Genomic DNA, 20639 nt, shown 5'->3' on the forward strand with positions numbered 1-20639 from the left:
GATAAGTCAAGGAATCCATCCCATTTACAATTGTACCAAAAATCATGGATGTCTATGAATCAGCCTAACCAAAGAGGTATAAGATCTGGGGCCCAAAAACTAAAAAACAGTGATGAAAGAAATTGAAGAGGACATAAAGAAATGTAAAGACATTCCATGCTCATGGGTTGGAAGAATAAATACTGTTAAAGTGTCTATACTACCCAAAGCAATCTACATTTTCAATAAAATTTCCATCAAAATACTACCAACATTTTTCACAAAGTAAAGAAAACTATCCTAAAATATGTATGGAACCAGAAAGACTTCAAATAGTCAAAGCAAACTTGAAAAAGAAAAGTGAAGCTGGAGGTATTGAGGAAATGGGACAGCCACACACAAAAGAATGAAACTGGACCATTTCTTTCACCATACAGAAAAATAAATTCAAAATGGATGAAAGATCTACATGTAAGATAGGAAACCATCAAAATCCTAGAAGAGAACACAGGCAGTAACCTCCTTGATAATTACTGTAGCAACTTCTTACTAGATACATCTCCTGAGGCAGGGAAAACAAAGGCAAAAAATAAACTATTGCCAGAGAACTTTAAAATGGTAGGCTATAAAAGCGCTAGATATTAATTATGTAACTCTGGGTATTAAATAAAACTGCAGATGTAATGTGCCAAAGGGCTGGTGACAGTCCACTTTATATGCATTAACTGCCACCACAAGGAGCAGAGATCTCTATACAAATTTTATGTGAAAGCATGGCAGGCCATAAATTATATTTTAACTCATCTTCATATGATCTATCCAATTCCTACTATAAAAAGAAAATAAATCAATTAACTAACACCTTTAGAAACAAAGTATGAGAATATTTTCACAGATCTTTGTATCATTCTGTAATTATATACGTAGAGAACATATTTAGAAAGTGTGAAATATAAGACTGAAGAGAGAGAAGGCAATTTTACTGATAAACATGAAAGTTAATTGTAACTGCAAAACAAAGTAGTGGGAGGTGTCAAAGTATAGAAACAAAATCTCATAAGTAATAAAAAAAACTACACATCTCTAAGGTATTCACTGTGAAAAGTAGGACCTTTCAACCAAATCAATTTTGGCTTTCTAAAAATATAAATACTTAAAATAAAAATTTCAATTTAATTCAAGATTTTCTTTAAAAAATATACCTCTGAAGCTTTTCACATTTTCAGGTATTTAGGCAGGTTTTTTTTTTTAAACTTTATTTTAAATATGCTGCTGTTGACATTGGAAAAGTTCTTCCATTAAGGAATCCAGGATACTTAGAGTTGCACATAATTATGTTTCTGCCAAAAAAAAAAAATTATGTTTCTGCCAAAGCATACAAATAGGATAGTGTCCTGAACAGTGCATTACATTGCTTCATGTTAACTGAAAGTCACAGAATGTCCAACATAGCATCTTCTAGAAATACAGCATTTGTTACACATAAGATTGATAGCAAAAAGGAAATGAGTACATATTCTCCCAGGGAATTAGGGTATCTGCAATACAGCCTGAGAGAAAGATAAACAGTTGCAGAGTCTAATTTTTTCTGACAAGCATATGATGAAATATAAGAAAGTTTGTTGAGGTCAAAGAGCCAATACCTCTTCAACAAAACCAAGCACAGAAAATGTTTAGATTACCATGAATCTAGATTTATCTGAATAATTTTCTAGTTTTTAAAAGCAATTTAACAATCCTGCCCTAGAGGTAAGTACTCAAGCAAATTTGATATCAGATCCTGAGAACTCCTATAAAAATTCCTAGACTCACCCTAATTTATTCTGAACTACCCCTCCTCTCAAGGTCACTCATCCTCTGTTGAATATGGAGAATTTCTGAATCTGTGAAACTATAGGTTGATGATGATCTGATCTTTTTGAGCTTGATAGCTAAGCTGAGTTGCCTAAATCCTGGACAGATTATCTAGATAATGCTAGATTTATAAGTCTCATAAATTAGGAACTTTGAGGTCTTATGTTTTAATTCATGTGACACTGAAAATGCTCTATTTGGAAAACTGAACATTGCTTGTGCAAGGTCCTGCCAAGCATTCTACATATTAGTCATTCTATGATGTAATCAAAAATCACAAATTGCAGAGGATTATAATATATGTAGCAACACTGTTACCTGTGTAAGATTGTACTTGTAAAATTTAAGCCGCTTATACTACCTTGTGGCTTTTTATAATTTTGTCCTCATTATTGGACAATATATAAAATATTATAATTCTAAGTGAAGTAGGACTTTAGATGTGTTCGTAATTTGCATAATGGGATAATCACATGGGAGACTTTGACTTTATATCCCCTGGCTGTGTTTTTACGTTCTGTTTATTTAAGACACTATAGAAATTGTTAGGGTGCAGTCACTTCTAGGGGCCTTTAAAGAGATTGATATTCTTTATATTGCTCAAATTTATTTCTCCTAAGGAGATTTTATCTTTTTGATAATAAGTGGACAGTTGCTTCAAAGTATTATTTTTTTTATGTAGCTGTAATTATCGCCATTTCCGTTCTACTAGAATAGATATACAAGGACTTGGAATTAATAATCTAAAGCAAAAGTGAACATAACATTTTCTAATTAAAATAGTGCTGCAGCACTCATGGATACATACAAGAGTTCTACAATTAGGACCTGGTGTGTACAAGAAAAGCTGTGCTTCTGAGCTTTGGGGAACTGCAGGTTTTTTAAGAGAGGTGAAGTATATTCTTTAATGCCTAGTTTTTACTATGCATTTTTTACAAAAAAAAAATTCTCTAGAAATTCTTAGTTTATTAGCCCCACTTTTTCCTCAATAAGCCTCATTTCTGAAATTGCAATTTTAATGTGTTAGAAACTAAAAAAAACCTAAAAAATAAAATAAAATAATGTGCTAGAAACTTCTTCACCCACATATATTTCCACACTTTCTCCTGATACTTATCCTTCATTCTTATCTCAATATTTACTTACATTGACATTTTGGTAGATAACATTTCAATTGATATCATGGGTCTAATAAACAATTAATACTTTTTAAACATATTATTAAAACTAAGAGCACTGTCTTCAGACAACATCACCAAGCAGATAAATATAGTAATTCAAAAGAGTTTTTAGAAACACCTGTCACTACTTTCAAATTTCCATAATTTCCAGTGGTGTAAATAGCCTCTCAGTGGAAGCTGATATTGTAATGCTACTTCTCAGCAGTAGCTCTAGACTAATGATGTGAGAAAGACATAGAGTATGCAGGAGCTATTTGAATGCAATAAGCTACTTTGGAATAAAATAGAAAAAGACCAAATAATAGAACTCTTCTATTACAAACGTGGAAATACCTTCCAAAAGTATTGTGATATTTCCACTTTTTTTAACAGATATTTTAAAGTTATATTTGAATTATTCTTGAAAAGCGGTGCATATAGCAAACAAGTATATATTGAGTCATATTTTCTATTCCCAATATTAATGGTGCATTTTACAAAATATATTTCTATCTGCAGGTTGAATACATAATTAAAACCAGTTTAAGCAAAAAAAAAAAAAGTAAGTATTTTTGGTGATAGATGTTAACTAGATCTGTTATGGTGATCATTTCACAATACATATTAAATATTGAATCATTACATTATACAACTGAAATTTTTATAATGTAATATGTCCATTATAAACACACACATACAATTTATCCTGAAAAACCCATAAATACACACATACGATTTAGGGAACCAAAGAATTTTCTCATGAAATACTGTAATTCTTTCAGTGTAAAAACTAACAATTTTGACCAGAACTATTAATGTTATATTCACTGTTTGACTGTTCATTCTAAAATACAAGAGTTGTTTTCAATATCATTGTCAGCCCATATAAGCTCTACCCTACTCTATCTCCTTACCCTGTTTCATTTTACTTTGTATCAATGTATGTTACATATTTGTTTATTTTCTGTGCCCTTCCAATAAAACAAAGTTTCAAAAAAGTAAGACATTTGTTAATAATTTCTGTGCCTATCATGATGCCCAGGAAATAATATTTCAATTTATAAATCAATTCTCTGGTTGAAAAATTCATTAAAAGTTAGTACTTACTTAGAAGAATTACCTAATAATTATTCATATTATATAACTTTTTATATAAGAATGAAGTCTCCCTTATTAAAAAAAGTTAATGTTACATACAAAACTGTTACTACTAACTTTGAAGATTCTTTCTTCTTTCCAAGTCATCAAAAACAACGACCAACCAGCACACACACCTGACCACCTGCATACTGTCCACTGGAGAAAATTTAGAGACATAGGATGGACAGTAGACAACATTAGTATGGATAGTAGCATTGTGGATAACCTGGCAAGTTAGTGGTAGAATTGCCACATCTCCTTATCTCCTGGCATAACTGGAAATACAGTGTGGAGTGGGGGCATCAACTTTCATATGTCATGGTTGTGAAGGAACGAGGTGGTTTCCTTGGAATTTTGTTAAACAAACTTGTTCCTTTCCTTACAGTCTAAGCTACAGATAATTAATTTTGAAAACATTAAACCTTAACACTGAATAAAATATAAAACAGTGATCTTACTACCCAAAACATAAACAGTGTAGTTGTAGAATAGAGATGATGTTTGAAATACAATCAGAGGGGATCCCTGGGTGGCACAGTGGTTTGGCGCCTGCCTTTGGCCCAGGGCGCGATCCTGGAGACCCGGGATCGAGTCCCACGTCGGGCTCCCGGTGCATGGAGCCTGTTTCTCCCTCTGCCTATGTCTCTGCCTCTCTCTCTCTCTCTCTGTGACTATCATAAATAAATGAAAAATTAAAAAAATATATGAAATACAATCAGAAAAGAAAATAGGAGAATTTTCCCAAGTATTAGAATGATATATGAAAGGAACTTTGTAGAATTTTTTTCCAAATTTGCATACATCCTAATAATTTGCTTTAAGTTATTATTATGTTGTGAAGATGAAATTTTTTTTCTAATTTCTAATAATGAGAAACATTTATTGATCAACCATGCTGGAAGAAAATAGGGATTATGTTTCTCTTTTCTCTATAGAAAATAATATCTAATAATATTTAATCAAAGTGGTAAAAACCTATTTTAGACATATAGAAACTATTAAATCTTCCAACATCTTACTTTGATGGATTGTTGTGAGGTTTGTTGTTTTCGTTATTTTTTTAACATTTGTAATTTATTGTGATATGTCATCTCACTTTAAATAAGTATTCATATTTATATCTAATTTTTGTAATTTATATTCTGTATTATTTTTTAAAGAAAGCTCCGAAAAATGAATATAATCTTGTTATCAATTTTTTTTTAATAATAATGCAGTTCATCTATGGCTAAAATTATTTCCAATTTGCTTTTAATAAAGCTTCTTTTTGTTAACATGTGAGTCAAATTACAAAAAATAGAGCTGGGTGGACACTTTTATATTTATTCAGTAACTTTTTAATATCAAGATACCTGAACAGAGTACAATATCTCTTAATGCACAGTCACCTGGAAATTGAATCTGTAGTTTCCTATTTCATCTAAGATAAGGAATAGGGCTGTCATATATATCACCTTAAACCTGCCTTAGCATAAAGGATAAAGGTTATATCCTCTTGGAAATGAAAATTTCAAAAATCAAAGTTAGGTTCAATTATCTCTAAAAAGAGATTTCTATAAATGGGTAATCTATAGTAGTGAAATTCACATAATAGAATCATGAACAGTTCTGATTTTTAAATCATCACTGAAAAGACATGTAATGCAGTATAAATTTCAGAAGAATAATATAGAAGGACAACAAATGGAATTCACTAATAGAGGACAAATTTATTCAAATAATTATCATTTAAAATATATGGACATGTCATTCCTTCTGTATATACTTTTGGTTAAAGACTTGAGTATAAGCAAGACTACCAATAATTTTAAATCCAGATTAACAGCAAACCATTAGTTATTGTTTATCTAAGAATGTCAACAACAAACTGAATATCATTTTTCTATTTTAACATTAAGTGAAGAGTTTAGGGAATTATTCAGTTGCTAATTCACTTCAATCATGAATCTTTTTTTGTTTTCTCAAATTGAGTACTGCAAACTAAGGAGGTAGTGTCTGATGCCTATAGACACTCAAGTGAAATACTTAAGAGCTCCTGAAGTCTTGAATATCGCCCTGCCTATGATTAGCTAAAATAAGGACTGTGCTGTTATATCTGGCTAGTTTTTATTTTTTCTTTCTTGGTTGAATTGGTTAAGTAACTGTGGAATTTTCAAATTCTTGAGGGGTATAGGTAATGAGGAGATCTTGTATTACTTCTGATCTCAATTCAATATAACAAGTATGCTATGAAACATATTATATATTTCTAGATTTACACTGAAGGTTAGGAAAAATATTGAGCATTTATAAAAATTTCATCTGCAGTCAAGAAAGTGAGACACATCAATATTAATAATGCTATATTCTATATTAAAATATTAACACACAATGCTAATATACATACATACACAACATTAAAATGAAGTCAGTGCCTAAGTAGATAAAATTTTGAGTCCTGTAGAAAATTAACTGAAATGGCAGTAAAATGAAAACAAACAAAAATTGAGGCAGTTTTATGTGCATCTCTTCTAAATAATTTTATCATTTGTTATAAATATATACATATATTTTTCATCTCTAAAATACTCCTTTTCAAAATACACACTCTGACTTTTAAACTCATTTGTAAGAAAATTGACTAAGATCATTAAATATTGCAGATTTCCAATTACAGCTTTCTAATTGAATAACTAGTTACTTGAGTTGATTATGACATCTATATAATATTGGATAAAATGTACTGCAAAACTATTTAAAATAAACTGAAGTTTCTATAAGATAAGAAAAACATAAATTTCCCAGGAAACATTGATCATATATACTAATCAAGGAATGCTGACAGAATTTTCTAAAGGAACACACCAAGTATCTAATTAATCACATTTTCATGTCTTTCTTACCTTACAACTTAATGAACAATAAGACATTTTATTTTAAGACACATTACCTGTTTCAATTATAGTAGGAATAAAGAAAACTATACATTTGTTATGAAGTTTTTTCCTATGACATGTAAAAGAATCCTATTTCCCCAAGCAGCATTATGGTATGAGATCAGACAGCTTAATATTAAGACAGATTCCTGTAGGATTCCTAAGCTACTAACTGAAACTAATTCTTTACCAAAGATCAGGAGAGTAATAATGATTTGGCACTAATGGATAAATTAGAGGACTGGAACTACAGAGATGTTCTGGAAATAAACCCATGAAATCATTACAGGAGCTTCCCTAAGATGATTTTCTATTAGAAATAGTCTTAGACATTGTGGATATCAAGTATTGTTAATACAAAGTAGCCAAGTAAAATTGTTCTGCTATAAGATTACTCAAACTGGCCTAAATAGGAGCAGGATACTTTTGCAATCTATGAATTGAATTTTTCATAAGAATAAAACTATCAACTTCAAAAGATCATTTTATTCAGGAAATGCCAATATAAAATTCAGATCAGACTTTGGAGATAATTCATCAATTGCCTGGTAATAAGACATGATTGATTCCCTGGACATCTCAACTGACGGCAATCCTGGAGACTTAGAGGAGTTAACTTCTGAACTCTAAACTTCTTAGAGCACATACTGTCTTTTCTTCAATGAGTGTTTGATATTCTTGATATTTATCATTGGTAAGAATGCCTATCTCAAAATACAATATATCCCACAAAATCCTGTTTTACTTTTGTTATATGATAATTTGAGATAAGAAACTTTTAAAGTAATTTTATCATTTGAACTAAGTTTTCAATATTTCATTAACAGAAGATTCTCAATTATAAAAAAGCCAAAATTATACATCAAAATCTTCGATCTCTATAGTGATAAGAGAATATTCCAACTCAATTACAACAGAGAAGACTTTGCATGTTTTTAACAAGGATCATGTGCATCTTTGAGTAGTATTTTAGTATAAAGATCAACATACAAAAAAAAAAGATCAACATACAATTATGGAGTTTCTATTGCCCATTATCTGTGCATTTGAACACATATTTTCCAATATAAATAATTTAGTGTAGTCACCCAGGTGGTTGATAAATTAATTTGCATTTTACTCAAAACAATCAAGGGGGCACCTGGCTAGCTCAGTTGGTAGAGCATGAAACTCTTGATTCTCCAGTTGTAAGATTGAACCCCAACTTGGGTATAGAGATTGCTTAAAAATATAAAGTCTTAAAAAATAAGACTCAATAAGTGAGGAAGGTAAAGTAAGAAACAAAAACAAAAACCACCACCACCAAATATATATATATATATATATATATATATATATATATATATATATATCAAATTGAAAGAAACACGAACTCCACAACCTATTAGCTTAATTTCTCCTTGTAAATTAGTTTTATTGTTTTATTTTTTAAGTATACTCTTCTACAAAATATACATCTCATAATTATTTATAAAACATTTTTGCAAGTATAATCTCAAATACATTGTGGACTGGACTAAGATTAAATATTGGTGGATTCTGCTTTAAGCTTTAAGTGTAAAATGTTGATGAAAGAAACTGAAGATGACACAAAGAAATGGAAAAAAAATCCCATAGCTCATGGATCAGAAGAATAAGTAGTGTTAAAATGGCTATACTACCCTAAAGCAATCTACACATTTAAGGCAATCCTTATCAAAATGCCAGCAGCATTTTACACAGAAAGAGAACAGACAATCATAACCCTTGTATGTAACCACAAAAGACCCTGAATAGACAAAGAACCTTGAAAAAAGAAAAGCAAACCTGGAGTCCTCATGACTCCAGACTTCAAGTTATATTACAAAGCTATAGTGATCAAAACAGTAAAGTACTGGCACAAAAAGTACAAATATAGATCAATGGAACAGATTAGAAAGCCCATAAATAAACTTCCAATTGTATGGATAATTTATCTTCACCAAAGCAGGAAAGAAACTCCAATGGGGAAAAATATCTTCAACAAATGGTGTTGGGATCATTGGGCAGCTACATGCCAAAGAATGAAAATAGACCACATTTGCACCATACACAAAAATAAACTCAAAATGGATTGAGGATCTAAAAGTGACACCAGAAAGCATAAAAATCCTAAAAGACAGGATAGGCAATCATTTATCTGACATTGGCTGTAACAATATTTTTCGAGACATGTCTCCTGAGGAAGGGAAACAAAAGCAAAAATAAACTATTGGAACGACATCAAAATAAAAAGCTTCTGCACAGTGAAGAAAACAATTAACAAAACTAAAAAGCAATCTACTGAATGGGAGAAGATATTTACAAATAATATATCTGATAAAAAGTTCATATCTAAAGTATATAATTTATACAACTCAACAACCCCAAAAGCAATAATCCAGTTAAAAATGAGCAGAAGACATGAACAGACATTTCTCCAAAGACCAGCTGGCCAACAGCGAAATGCAAATCAAAATGAAAATGAAGTATCACTCCACATCTGGCAGAATGGCTGAACTAAAAAACACGAGATATGAGTATTGGTGAGGATGTAGAGAAATAGGAACCTTCTTGCACTGTTGGTGGAAATGCAAACTGGTGCATCCACTCTCGAAGACAGTATGGAGGTTTCTCAAAAAGTTAAAAACAGGGGATCCCTGGGTGGCGCAGCGGTTTGGCGCCTGCCTTTGGCCCAGGGCGCGATCCTGGAGACCTGGGATTGAATCCCATGTCAGGCTACTGGCATGGAGCCTGCTTCTCCCCCCTCCTATGTCTCTGCCACTCTCTCTCTCTCTCTCTCTCTCTCTCTCTCTAAGTAAATAAATAAATAAATCTAAAATAAAATAAAATAAAATAAAATAAAATAATAAAATAAAATAAAAAAAGGTTACCTTGACCAATCTATCTCTAGTCTTGTCCATTCAAGATAGAATTGTTAGATAAAAGAAACAAATTGGAACTTCAGATAAACAACTACCGAACAATAACAAATAATGTATCACGTAGGGCATGATTATACTAAAAATTTGTTATTGTTCTAAAAATCTAATTGAAGTGGTAACCTGTTTTTCATCGTTGTTGCTATTGGTTTTGCTTATTTGGTTTCCTTCAGGCAATCCTAATTCAAGTATAATAGTACATTAGTGGTTCTGCAAATGCAGCATGTTTAAGAAGGACCTAGAGGGTTTGATAAAACACAGGATTGCTGAGGCCCAACCTGAGTGTACTAAATGTAGGGAGAGCTTTGAGCATTTGCACTTCTATTAAGTTTCCAAGTGATGCTGATGCTGAGAAAACTTGGGATAAGATTGGATTCATGAGCGTTAACATCCCTTTAAACTTTTAATCTCCATTAATCCGTATTTTCTACCTGCAAAAAACAGTTTATTAAAGTCATTAAATCACCATTTAAGATTATTTCAATTCTTGATCTATAAATTTTTTATCAAAATATTTCATAATTAGACAGAATATTTTAAAGTAATTATAATGACTCTTACTAAAAGAGTTCAGTTAATATTCTGTACACATTCTTGCTAATATTTTCTTCCACTTAGGCCCAGTATAATATTAAATATGCTTTATAAATAAATGCTGCGTTATCTGTAACTTTGACACAATCTTACTTTTTCTCCTTTCCTTTGAGAACAAACTCTCTAATGAATATTGGAGTTTTACACCTACTCTAGTTCAAATAACTCCTGAAGAAACAAATAGCTTTGGTGATACAACAGCCTTAAGCTACTTTGCCTTTTCAGTAAATTTGTATGTGGGAAATACCGGATCTCTATTGAAAAGCTTCTGTATTCCTTCCTGTTTCTCATCAAGTGTATAATTTGGTCTTATCCTAACCCCTTACTTCACAACCTTGGCTAGTAACTTCTACAAGTCTTAAACATGCCCATGAGAAATAGATCTTGTTCACTGTGGCTCCCTGTCAACTTCTAGCCCATGATCTTTTCTCCCTGTAAAAATATGTGAGTCACAAAAAGAAGCTGTAACTTTATCCAGAAGGTAAACACACTAATATGCTTATTTATTTTCAGTTAAAATTAGTATTTTTTAATTTGGAACTTCCTGCCTCCAGTGGCCATCACCGGTACAAGACATAGTACATAATACATCAGTATTAGGACCTATATTCTCAAGCCTATGCAACAATTATGTTTACGAACTTTGTTTCTCTATTCAATATTTATATATGATTGATACTTAAAATTCCCTCCATGAATCCTCAGGTTTTTCTTGTTAATGTTTACCTGTTTGATTTTCAGTTCTCCTGACCCCCTCTTGCAACACTTCCCAAATACATGTTTGTTCTTTTCCATGTGAATTTCCTCTCTAGTCATTTGTGAGCAGCAGCATCTGAACAGACTTCTCATCTATAACTAGTCCCCCTACCTTGCATGCTTTGCCTGGTTCCATACTTTTTCAAATTCCCTGGTGACAGTAAAGTACACATCCATGATACCAACTATCATTGTCCTAGGATTCATAATATGATAAGTATTATTTACATTACTAAAATAAACAGTTCTTTTCAGAAAATTTACTTCTACCAATCCCTAAATATAGCCATGGGTGTCCAATATGGGCTACTCACAGTTGATGGTTTGAATTCTAAGACTTTTAAGAACATTCATTCAAAACATTACTGTAGCATAATGTGGAGGCTGAGAAAAATTAAGGCCATTCCACGTTAAGTTTAGCATTAGCACAAGTACAGCCATCTTAGGCCCCTGTGAATAAGAGCTGAACTTTACAGAAAAAACTGCAGAATGTCCTCGGCAGAGAATCCCATACTAGAAAGACAACAGAGTTCAGAATTGCCCTCAGCAGAGAATCCTATATCAGAAAGCCCCATATTAGAATGAGAACAGAGCTCAATGCACTTGAAAGCTCCATATCAGAATGTAAACAGAACTTGAGAAATTCCTCCACCCCTTCTGAAAATCCCCTAAACCAGCCCATAAAAAACCCAGCTGTAACCCACTTCAGGGTCCAAGTCCCTGCTCTGCTGTGTCAGGTACACTTGGACCCAAGCTCGAGCTTCCAAATAAACTCTCGTGTGCTTGCATCGGTGTTGGCTCCTTGGTGGTTTCTCAGATACATAATCTTGGGCACGACACATATAAATATATATGTGCATATATACACATATAGACTATGTCTATGCATATATATGTATATGTATTTATATATAGTTTTATGGAGTATCTTTATAAGATATATGATTAAAATATGTAATAATTGATAATCTCATGTAAATGTTATGATTGTGGATAGATAATTGATCAGTGAGAGGTGTGAATGCTTACATATCATTTCTCTGAAATTTCAGAGATTCATAAGCTACACCATGTAGGAGCTACGTTTCAAGAGCATTGAATACAAATAAACTATATAATATAATAATACACCTTATATAATATAATGCTTCTTCTAAAATAGCTTTTATTTCTGAGTAAGGAGTCTCAATAGTACAACCATCCCAGGATGTCAGTAAAAAAGAAAAAAAAATAGTAAAAATACTTTGTTGGGGATCAAGTGAGCTTCTAGAAATATGGGAAATGTAGTAATGATAAAAGTTTCTGAGAAGTTTCCTGCCCTATATAAACTAGAAAGCAGAGATCAAGAGGTCAGTCTCTTCTTATGAATAAACATACTATGGCAGGAAAAAAGAAAAAAAAAGAAAAAGAAAAGAAATCTATCAATAAGAGCACCAGGAAATCCATGTTGTTTGTAGCCATTAACTGGATTGTTGAATGGAAATGATTTTCAATATTATCAAAGTTATAACAGTTGGCAATAGTTGAACATGAACTACGCAACAAAATAATTGGTTTACAAACACTGTATTATTTTATCCTCAACAAAACCCTCTAAGGAATGTTTAGTCTTGCTCTCATTTTCTAAATTACGGAAAGATGACTCAGAGGCTAATTAAAATTTCCAAGGCTACATATTCGGAAAGAGGTACACAGTCTTAGAATTTAGATCTTGCCACCTTAACTTCTATGCTAAGTAGCCAAATGGGATGAGTTGAACCTATTCCTGAATATTGTAGAACATAAATTTGTTATTGTGTCACTGGACAATTCTTTGAATTTTCTGCTTAAATTAAGATGTGCATACACAGAAAATTTTCTTCTGACAGAGTTTTCTTTTTCCTTTGATGCTATTTAACTATCACCATTTATTGGAACACAGAAGCATTTCTAAGGATATGTCAAGAAAAAAAAAAAATCCAACACCCAGCACCAGGATCAAACTACAAGGAATGTAACAACAGACGGTACCACTTAGTTTAAAGGTTATTTGTGTGCTCACAAAATACAAGTTTAAAAGGTTAGAATCCATGAAGCTTTAAATAGCGAATCAAAGTTTTGTTTGCATTAGCTTTATTCAGTGTGACTTCCATTCTTTCAATTCACTATAAACCTCTTCAGGAAATTTCTGCTTAGTTTTCTTTCAGAAGAAAGCCCAAAGCAAAGTACCAGAGACATATTTAAAAATTCACTTGTACTCAAAAAAAAAAATTGTTTTGTATAGCCTAACTTAACCCATTGAAGGAAGTTTATTATAACGAATATTACTTTAAAAATATGTTGGCTATCTAGAATAAAATACTCAAAATTTATTAACTCGTGTTATTTCTTTTAGTATAACTTTCCATGAAACACAAGGTATTTGCTAATTTTATTTTTTTTTCAAATTGATAGTACTGATTTTTCCCTTATAAAGTATTATTTGTAGAACTTAATACACCTATTGACTTCAATTTCCATTTGCTTTCATTTGAAAATTATCCTATAATTAAGGTAAAATCTTCTTTAATTTCCATAATAGATTTGTATGGTTTCAGAAGGCCAAAAGTATGTCAGTTGTGACACTGACAAGACCAATTTTATCTCAGTTGTCAAAATGTTGTCTATATTCAAGTCTTCATCCCAATTAAGAAGGGAGTGAGATTCTCTAATGAAAAAAAAACTTGAGGTACTTCCTTTTTGTGGCTCACTCCCTTTCCACAGCCACTGCCTGGTTATCTTTGGCTCTTTCACCATGCCTGGGCCACTTCCTTTGAATGCAGAAGCCTGCTGGCCAAAAGATGTGGGAATTGCTGCCCTTGAGATCTATTTTCCTTCTCAATTTGTTGATCAAGCAGAGTTGGAAAAATATGATGGTGTAGATGCTGGAAAGTATATTATTGGCATTGGCCAAGCCAAGATGGGCTTCTGCACAGATAGAGAAGATATCAACTCTCTTTGCCTGACTGTGGTTCAGAATCTTATGGAGAGACAGCATTTTGTATGATTGCATTGGGCATTTAGAAGTTGGAACAGAGACAATCATGGACAAATCAAAATCCGTGAAGACTAATTTGATGCAGCTCTTTGAGGAGTCTGGGAACACAGATATAGAAGGAACAGATACAACCAATGCATGCTATGGAAGCACAGCTGCTGTCTTAAATGGGGTTAATTGGATTGAGTCCAGCTCCTGGGATGGACAGTACGCCCTGGTAGTTGCAGGAGATATTGCTGTATATGCCACAGGAAATTCTAGACCTACAGGTGAAGTGAAATCTGTTGCTCTGCTAATTGGGGCAAATGCGCCTTTAATTTTTGACCAAGGACTTCGTGGGACACATATGTAACATGCCTATGACTTTTACAAGCCTGACATGCTTTTGGAATATCCTATAGTAGATGGGAAACTCTCCATACAGTGGTACTTCGGTGGACTAGACCGCTGCTATTCTATCACAAAAAGATCCAAGCCCAGTGGCAGAAACAGGGAAATGATAAAGACTTTACCTTGAATGATTTTGGTTTCATGATCTTCTACTCACCCTACTGTAAGCTGGTTCAGAAGTCTCTGGCTCAGATTTTGCTGAATGACCTCCTTAATGACCAGAACAGAGATAAAAATAGTATCTGTAGTGGCCTGGAAGCATTTGGGGATGTTAAATTAGAAGATACCTAGTTTGATAGAGATGTGGAAAAGGCATTTATGAAGGCTAGTGCTGAACTCTAATCAGAAAACAAAGGCATCTTTGCTTGTGTCAAATCAAAATGGACATATGTACACATCGTCTGTTTATGGCTCCCTCGCTTCTGTTCTAGCACAGTACTCACCTCAACAGCTAGCAGGAAAGAGGACTGGTGTGTTCTCTTATGGCTCTGGTTTGGCTGCCACCCTGTACTCCCTTGGAGTTATGCAAGATGCCACACCAGGGTCTGGTCTTGATAAAATAACCGCAAGTTTATGTGACCTCAAATCAAGACTTGACTCAAGTACTTATGTGGAACCAGATGTCTTTGCTGAAAACATGAAGCTTAGAGAGCACACTCATCACTTGATGAACTATATTCCTCAGAGCTCAGTAGATTCCCTCTTTGAAGGGACCTGGTATCTTGTCAGAGTGGATGAGAAGCACAGGAGGACCTATGCCCAGAGCCCTCCCCCAGCGACGATACTCTGGGTGAAGGAGTAGGACTCATACATTCAAGTGCAGCCACTGAGCATATTCCAAGTCCTGCTAAGAAAGTGCCAAGACTCCCTGCCACAGCAGCAGAACCCAAAGCAGCTGTCTTTAGTAACAGGGAGCATTAAGATACTTCTATGAGGTGGAAGACTTCAGCGTGGGTTGGGGTGGAGGGTCTGTATAGGAACAGTTCTGGGAATGGGACATCTGGGGACAATTTTAAAGGATTACATGTTGTGTAACTTTTTATGTGACTAACATGAAGCCTGGATAACTATCGTGTTCTTGGGGGAGTCTCTTTGCTCAATTTGCTCGCATGCTTCCTATTGTGGTCCAGCCAGTGCTCAATCTACGGGAGTAATGTTAAAGGGCTCTGTAAACTTCATACCTCTCTGGCCATTTGTATGCATGAAGCTTAGTTTTTAAATGTGGTATCATGAATCATGTGCTTCAGGTGAAGAAAGCCGAGGTACTAGTCTCCAATTTTAATTTTTTTAAACACGTAAGACTTTTGTACTTTGAACCAACAAGCTTACTAAAAGTACCTGTGATTTTTGAAAAAAAAAGTTTCTAGTTTAGGGAATGTAGTCTTAAAATGTGGTATCCACAAACCCTGTTTAGAAATGGCAAGACACATACATTCTTTGTCTATAATTTATAAATCCTAAAGAGGGAGAAGAGTTGGAATGGTTCTGGAAACTGGAATGTTGCTTTAAATCCAGGCCAGCAGTTGCGAGTTATTATAATGACCTCTGAACAGAGAGATGCTAGCACTGAGCAGACGTCTGATATAGACAACATGGTACACTGGAAAACTATGGACGTAGTTCTGGGTCTGCTTCGGAATCATTGGTTCAAGGTGGAGATGGTAATAGAGAGGTGTATGAGGAAGCTGTTGCAATCTTTCTTTGCGCCTTATTTTAAAGAATAAATAAAACATTTTTCTGGCTGCCTTTTAAAAATTTAAAACAAAAATAGAAGGATGGGGCACAGGGCATTATTAGGTTACCTGTGATACTTCAGTGTTATAAATTCAACTAAGTTTATATTTTATCTAAAATAAACTTACACAAGCATGAACTGTAATGTTTCAAATTGCAAGGTAATATGTAATGTAATGTGTGTAAAATACTCTTGTCTAATATTAACTAGTGGTATTTTGATTTGTACAATTTGTTAAAATGACTTTAACATCCACTGATGTAGATTAATAATGTAAGTTCACATTTAAAGACTAATGGGAAAATGGTGCATGTAATACTTTCACAAGTGTTGGGAGTTTAGTATGTTTTGAAGAGAGTAATTTAACTTTTGCGTGTCAGGAAATGGGTTTTTCTCAACGTCCATTGCTGGCAATGGGCAAGCCTCATAATACTGGCACAGAGCATTAACTGTACACCTTATTAACAGTGAGGTGAATAACTTTGAATAAAGTTTTAGAGAAATTTAAAAAAAAAGAAAGAAACTTGAAATATTGGTGGAAATCCAGAGGATTTGCAGTTCAAGACATAGAAGACTGGCAAGAACCATTTTAATAATTGCATGGTATGTCTCCTTTTCCATTTTACCTGTTGGCAAAAAATGTGATGAAAAATGGTCTGAAACATTAATGAAGGGTTTTAAGTTTTCAGCAAAGCAGAAATAACAGAAAATAATATGATATGTACCCAAGGGAATTTAAGAGGATCAGCGGGAATTGGTTTCTTGTCATCTGCTGCACACGGGAAAAAATTAAACCTTTATAATTTTTTATAAAGATCATCATGAACAGCTCTACAAAGATATATGTGGACGTTTCAGGACTAGGAAACAAAAACAGTCCTGGGCATTTTCTTCAGTGAGTACATTTGAGAGTAAATGCCTTTCTTTCACCTTTACTAATGTCAGATAGATGATAATTTTAGTTTCCTTGTATCCTCAGGTCTTAGAGCCATTCAACAAGATTAACCCATAGGTATCCTTTTCTAAAATGTGATAAAAACTAGGATTCAGTATGATGCAAAGTCTCACAGACTAAGGTAAATAAATTTAGTTTAACAAGTACCTCTATCCTTTGAAATACTATGTAAAATGGGGGAGGGGGGCACATTTACAGTCCTTTCAGACTTAAAATTCTAAATTGATTGTGAATTTGATAAAACTACCCAGTATAGATTCCTATTGTTTTATTATCTGTATAACTTTCCTTGGTAAGAGTGATTCAAAAAGCAAACTCAAGGACACTATCAGAGAAGACAGTTAAATCAAAATGCATTTTAGTCATTAATCTGCCCTTGAGTTATGCCTCATTTATAAAACAGTACAATAAAAAATTGTTAAAAAGTAAATTTCTAAAATTAATTTGGCCACATCTGCAGTTTTTTTCCAACCGGTCTTTGAAGGAACAGGAAGTTGTAAACTAGGATTCCGAGAACACACAGCAGTCTCTTTCTCTTGCAGATTTCTCTTACAGAATTACAATAGTGCATTCTCTGCTTTCCTAAATCTTAAATTTAGCAAACTCTTTTGGTCCTGAGGAAAGCCTTTATAGTTTCTTCAACCAGATGGATTTACCTTATTGTTGAGACAGGCTAGATCTGTAAGTTATTCTTTTTGTTTGTTTGGTTTTTAACTGTGAAAAGTAGTTTGAATTTTAAAAGTAGCCATGCAGGCAGCTCTTTCAGCCCAGGAACCCAGTCCCTTTGTTTTGGTAAAACCACCTTTTTTGAACTGAAGACCTCTTAAGAATTCTTTCTTGGCCATCCGCTCCAAGCTCTGAGTCCACCACTTCAACACATACCAAAAGCAAGAAGAAAAACTAGGAGCTAAGGTATTTCATGCACGGGGTTTGTAAAGAAGGAGATAACTGTCGCTATTCACATGACCTCTGACAATCCCTATGGTGTAGTGTGCAAGTATTTTCAGCGAGGATACTGTATTTACGGAGACCGCTGCAGACATGAACATAGCAAGCCATTGAAACAGGAAGAAGTGACTGCTGCAGATCTAACTGCAAAATCATCTCTTGCTGCTTCCTCAAGTCTCTCATCGGGAGTTGGACCAGTTGTTGAAATGAATACGGGCGAAGCAGAGTCCAGAAATTCAAACTTTGCTACTGTTGGCGCAGGTTCAGAAGACTGGGTGAATGCCATTGAGTTTGTTCCCAGGCAGCCCTACTGTGGCCGTACTGCCCCTTCCTGCACTGAAGCACCCCCACAGGGCTCTGTGACCAAGGAAGAATCCGAGAAAGAACAGACAGCAGTGGAAACCAAGAAGCAGCTTTGCCCCTATGCTGCAGTGGGAGAGTGCCGGTATGGGGAGAACTGTGTATATCTCCACGGAGACTCGTGTGACATGTGTGGGCTTCAGGTCCTCCATCCCATGGATGCCGCCCAGAGATCACAACATATAAAATCTTGCATTGAGGCCCATGAGAAGGACATGGGGCTCTCATTTGCTGTCCAGCGCAGTAAGGACATGGTGTGTGGGATCTGCACGGAGGTGGTCTATGAGAAAGCCAACCCGCGTGAGCGTCGCTTTGGGATTCTCTCCAACTGCAACCACACTTACTGTCTCAAGTGTATTCGCAAGTGGAGGAGTGCTAAGCAATTTGAGAGCCAGATCATAAAGTCCTGCCCCGAATGCCGGATCATATCTAACTTATCATTCCAAGTGAGTTCTGGGTGGAGGAGAAAGAAGAGAAGCAGAAACTCATTCAGAAATACAAGGAGGCAATGAGCAACAAGGCGTGCAGGTATTTTGATGAAGGACGTGGGAGCTGCCCATTTGGAGGGAACTATTTTTACAAGCATGCGTACCCTGATGGCCCTAGAGAGGAGCCACAGAGACAGAAAGTGGGAACATCAAGCAGATACCGGGCCCAACGAAGGAACCACTTCTGGGAGCTCACTGAGGAAAGAGAGAACAGCAACCCCTTTGACAACGAAGAAGAGGAGGTTGTCACCTTTGAGCTGGGCGAGATGTTGCTTATGCTTTTGGCTGCAGGTGGGGACGACGACCTGACAGACTCTGAAGATGAGTGGGACTTGTTTCATGATGAGCTGGAAGATTTTTATGACTTGGATCTATAGCAGCTTTGCGTGGCGTGTGAACTGGTCTGCTGAGCCTCAGACAGTAGCTGTCCCCTGTGCTGGTGTGGCAGTGCCCGTGTCTCCTAGGCAGGCCTATCAACTCCAGGTGCTGTCGTGATTATTTTTACCCAGGGCCTGTCTTCTCAATCCCTCACCTTCCCCCAAAGAGTGTGTCATTTTTCTCTGTTTAAAAAAAAGTCACAAAAATAAACCTTAAAGCTAATTGTTTTTGTAACATGAATTTTAAAAAATAAAAAAAATAAAAGTAGCCATGCAAACTAATTTGAAATGTGATCTTTTATATTAAAGGTTTATAAAAAAAAAATAAAGGTTTATAATGTCCAGGCACCTGTCACTTATACATTTATAGACAAATAGAGGAGTGGCTGCTGCTAACGTCAGAGTTAGCAAAATGAAGTAGAAATCTCTGTTGTATTTTTCCACGTTATAAAACCTACATATTATATATCTTCTCCTTTCATACGTCATTCAACTATTCATTAAATTTCAAAGGAAAACGACATCACTGAAATTATCAATGTCATTTTATGTTTCTCTGAGATCTGTTAAAGAAGAATCTAGTTTAGAAGACAACAATTTAAATTTGTAATACAATAAATATGTTAAAGGAGCTAAAGAAAACAGAGACTGAAGAAGCCCCCCCTCCCCGTGAGTAGGACCAGCCCTAATCCAGAGGCAGCCCATCCCTCCATCCCTGCACCTTCCTGGAATTTAAGCAACAAAAAAATATTCTGGTTGTCCGAGATAAGAAAACCATTCCCCCCCACGCCCTGACTGAAATGTCCCTGAACAGGTTCATGTTGACCTTCTGAGAAATCAATAACCTGGATGCTATGCTACTCCCCGCGGTTTCTTTGCCTTTAAGCGGTCTTTTTGCCTTTAAAAGATGCCTGTAATTGCTAATCAGGGCTCTCTTCTTCCTCGGAGGTGGAGAGCCTGTTTGCGCAAACGTCCAATAAACCCTCTTGCTAATTGCATCTGCCTGTCTGGGGTCTGAGTCTCTGGGGTGTCC

At 34.6% G+C, this 20639-nt stretch overlaps 2 pseudogenes; both read left to right on the forward strand.

Annotated features, from left to right (window-relative positions):
• Nucleotides 1–14103: 14103 nt before the first annotated feature.
• Nucleotides 14104–15664, forward strand: LOC140593786 (hydroxymethylglutaryl-CoA synthase, cytoplasmic pseudogene; annotated as a pseudogene).
• A 2673-nt stretch (nt 15665–18337) lies between these two features.
• LOC140594002 (E3 ubiquitin-protein ligase makorin-1 pseudogene) lies at nt 18338–19828 on the forward strand (annotated as a pseudogene).
• Nucleotides 19829–20639: the final 811 nt, after the last annotated feature.

Source organism: Vulpes vulpes, chromosome 9, assembly GCF_048418805.1.
Source record: "Vulpes vulpes isolate BD-2025 chromosome 9, VulVul3, whole genome shotgun sequence".
Classification (NCBI taxonomy): Eukaryota; Metazoa; Chordata; class Mammalia; order Carnivora; family Canidae; genus Vulpes; species Vulpes vulpes.